This window comes from Callorhinchus milii, unplaced genomic scaffold (assembly GCF_018977255.1).
Source record: "Callorhinchus milii isolate IMCB2004 unplaced genomic scaffold, IMCB_Cmil_1.0 Scaffold1, whole genome shotgun sequence".
Lineage (NCBI taxonomy): Eukaryota > Metazoa > Chordata > Chondrichthyes > Chimaeriformes > Callorhinchidae > Callorhinchus > Callorhinchus milii.
The window spans coordinates 131,607,622-131,611,347 of NW_024704742.1; the positions used below are offsets into that span (position 1 = coordinate 131,607,622).

The 3,726-nt window shown below is 43.7% G+C and overlaps 1 non-coding gene across 1 annotated transcript; it reads left to right on the plus strand.

Moving 5' to 3' along the window:
• The first annotated feature begins 2,276 nt into the window (after window positions 1-2,276).
• On the plus strand, window positions 2,277-2,348 carry trnas-uga. Its single transcript has one exon. It is a non-coding gene; the product is annotated as a tRNA-Ser (tRNA).
• The last annotated feature ends 1,378 nt before the right edge of the window (window positions 2,349-3,726 follow it).

The following is a 3,726-nucleotide window of genomic DNA, read 5'->3' on the forward strand; positions in this document are numbered from 1 at the left end:
GAAAAGCGCTTTATCAAATGCAAGGATTATTATTATTATCACAATCTGTGAGACGTCTCAAAGCACTTTACAGAATATACTGGAGAGTGAATTGGCTGAATATTTTTGTGGGCGAAACGCCCACAATATAGAATTTTTATGTATCTGTGTTGCACATGCTATTGCTCACATCAGTTTGAAGGCTGTATGTGAATAATGAGGTCCAATCTGCAGTGTTTCTTCGTTTATTGTAAATCATAAAAGAATAACAAATTTATTAATGAAGAAAGGTGTGATTGATTTTCCGAAAAAAAACAATAAAATCTGCGGAAAGATTCATTTAGAATTCGAAGTTTTAGAAATTTGAATAGTCGTATATTTTCTAATTAAGAAGTTTGTAAAGAAATATCGCAAATTAGAAGCAAATATGAAAGTATTGAAGGAGACTCAATAAATGCTGGCATGAAGCTGTTTTTGAAATGTGTCCAGCATCTTGGCTTCAACCACCATTCCCGAGACTGATCCCTCCATGACTCCCTGGTTCATTCCTCCATCACCACCAACAGTTAACATTAATTATTCAATTGTTAATTAATAATAATAATAATTCTTACATTTGATATAGTCTCAAAACACTTAACAGAATATATTGTCAAGTGAATTAACTGTGAATTTTGTGGGTAAAACACAGCAGCAAATTGTGCACATCAATGTTCTACAAACAGTAGTGGATACTATACCCAATATATATATGTATATTTATACAATATATATAGTATAGAAATAGGAAGTATTTGTGGGGTAGAGAAATACTTCCGGGGGTCTATTCTGAAATTGCAATTCAAAACCTGTGTCCTCTTGTTCTGTTCTGCTGATGCAGTGCATTCAAAACTATTGTTCCGAGTTTACTTTCTCAAACCCATTTAAAATGTGAAATGCCTCCATAAGGCCCTCCTGAGATGTCTCTCTTTACAAGACTGAAGAGCCCTAGCTTCTCTAATTGTTGCTCACGGCTCCTTCCTATCCCTAATGGACAATTGTGTGCAGATTGACTTGGGCAACTTAGGAGCTGAATTCCACTCAGCTCTCTGTAATAGTCTGGGAACCCAATGCTTGAAGAGGGTCAAAAGGATGCAGTGCTGCGTTAGTGAGATCTACGGAAAGCTGGTAGAGTGTGACCAAAGGTATTGAAATAATATACAATGTAGCTACATTAATAATAAGGTGAATATTTATTTGATGCACCGCACTAAGTCATAATAAATTTGCTCCTCACAACTGAATAGCTGAGGTAGCATTGCTCCCATAATGCATAATCCTAGGATGAACAAAATCCAGCCTAAACTGCACTGATGTTGTATGGATCCCCATAGGGGACATATATTTACCAATTTCTAGAAGTTAAGCAGTTTTTAAAACTGTATAATTAAGCTCTATCTTCCATTTATCCAGGGTGTACGAGGCATTAAACAGTTCCCTTGCTGATTAACTGCCAAGACAGTCGGCCAAGGCGTTTAATCAAAGCATGGGAGTCATTTATTATTGAGAACACTCTAAATAAATGGAAGTTATCGCAATATTGCTACGCATTAATAAAAATAGAAACTCCAAAAAAAATTGACATCACAGTTTTTATTGTGAATCAGCTGCCATTCAGCCCGGGCACATTTCTTTGAGTCAGCAATTCACAGGACGCAAGCCTGTGAGAGAAGGATAACAGTCTTGGCTTCAAACTCACAAATGCCCAGAGCTCCAGGTAAGCAAGCTCTGCTTTGCAGCTCAGAGCTGATAATCTCTGCAATATCATTCTATCACTCATCGGCTAAGGGAGATTTGTGACTGGGAATTTCTATAGCTAACAGGTGGATAACTGGAAAATTCTAAGGATAACATATAACAGGTGAATGGGACTAAAAGATTGGCCGTTGTTAAATAATGTCTTGCAGGGTTAACATGAGCTGAGTGGGAACAACAACAACAAAATTACATTTGTATAGCATTTTTCAAGTCGGGAGGATGTCCCAAGGTGCAGCACAGTCAATTTCAGACCAGAGCTGGAGGTTGGGATTGGGGAGGGTGGAGGGCAGTGGGAGAAGGAGGGTAATCGAAAACACAGTCGAAGAGGAGGATCTTGAGATGGGTCTTGAAGGAGGCATGGGAGGGTGCGAGAAAGGGAGCGGGCAGCATAGTAGGGTGTCAGGTGATTGTAGTGGTAGGGGTGAGTGAGGCCATGAAGCGTTTTGAAGGTGAGGACCAGGGTCTTGAACTGTATCCTCTCTGTGATGGGAATCCAGTGGTGTCCTGTAGCTCAGTGGTTAGAGCACTTGCTTTGAAAGCAAGAGACCTGGGTTCGATTCCTGGCAGGGTGAAACCTTGGGCAAGTTTCCTCACTCCACATGCCGGATAATAATACCTCAAAAAAAAATTGGTCATTTCAATCCATGACTGTTTGTGGGACACTGCTGTGTGCAATTGGCTGCCGCGTTTCACCTCAAATATATAGTCAATTCACTTTACAGTGTATTCTGTGAAGCGCTTTGAGACGCCTAGAAGATGTGAAAAGTGCTATATCAAATGCAAGGATTATTATTATGGTGGTGGTGATAAGGTCACAGAGCCTGGTGCGAGAGAGGACACATGGAGGGAGGTGTTGGGGAGGCCGACAAGCAAGGAGTTTGCATACTTAAGCTTGGATGTTATGAATGCATGTATGAAGATTTTGGCGGCCTGTGGTGTGAGACAGTGGCAGAGCCGGGCAATGTTGTGGAGGTGGGGAAAGGCAGAGCAGGTTGTAGGACGGATGTGGAGTAGTAAGGATAGTTGAGAGTCAAACAAGATGCCAAGGTTCTGGACTCGCTTTGTAAGGTAGAGTGTACATACATCCATTGGTGGTGATGCTGTCAGCTCCTGAGGTGTGGAGGCGCTGACGGGAGCCAATCAGGAGAGTCTTGGTCTTGTTGACATTCGACTGTGGAAAGTTTGCCCTCATCCAGGACTTTCTGTCAGGACAGCAGTGATCCTGCAGTCGAGGGTGGAGGCGGAGAGATACAGTTGGGTGTCATCTGCATACATGTGAACGTTGACCTCATGTTCTTCGATGATGTCACCAAGAGGGATCATTTAGATATCTTTGAAGAGGAGGGGACCGAGGACAGAGCCCTGAGGAAGCTGCACGAGACAACAACAAAATTACATTTCTAAAGTGCCATTCGTGTCAGACAGACGTCCCCAGGTGCTAAACAGTCAGAGTTTCGGACCTGAGCTGGGGGTCGAGATCATGGAAGGCTGAGGGTGGAAGCAGAGTGATCGAAAGCATGGTCGAAGAGGAGGGTCTTGAGATGGGTCTTGAAGGCGGCAAGTGAAGGGGTGAGGCAGAGGGTCTGCGAGATGGAGTTACAGAGGGTGGGGGCAGAGTGTCAGAAGGCCCACCCACCAATACTGGGGCGAGTGAGGTTGGGGACGTGAAGCAGGCCGATGTCCAATGAGCAGAGGGAGCGAGCAGGATGGTAGGGGGTTAGGAGGTCGCAGAGGTAGGGGGGAGCAAGACCATGGAAGGCTTTGAAGATGAAGACCAGGATCTTGAACTGTATCCTTTGTGTGGTGGGAAGCCATTGTAGTTGGGCGAGGATGGGGGTGATAGTGTCACGGAGCCTGGTGGAGGAGAGGTCATGGGCTGCAGAGATGGTGTGGGCTCTAGAAGAGAATCCGTTTGTGGAGATGAAGTGGAAGCGGTATGAGAGGTATGAT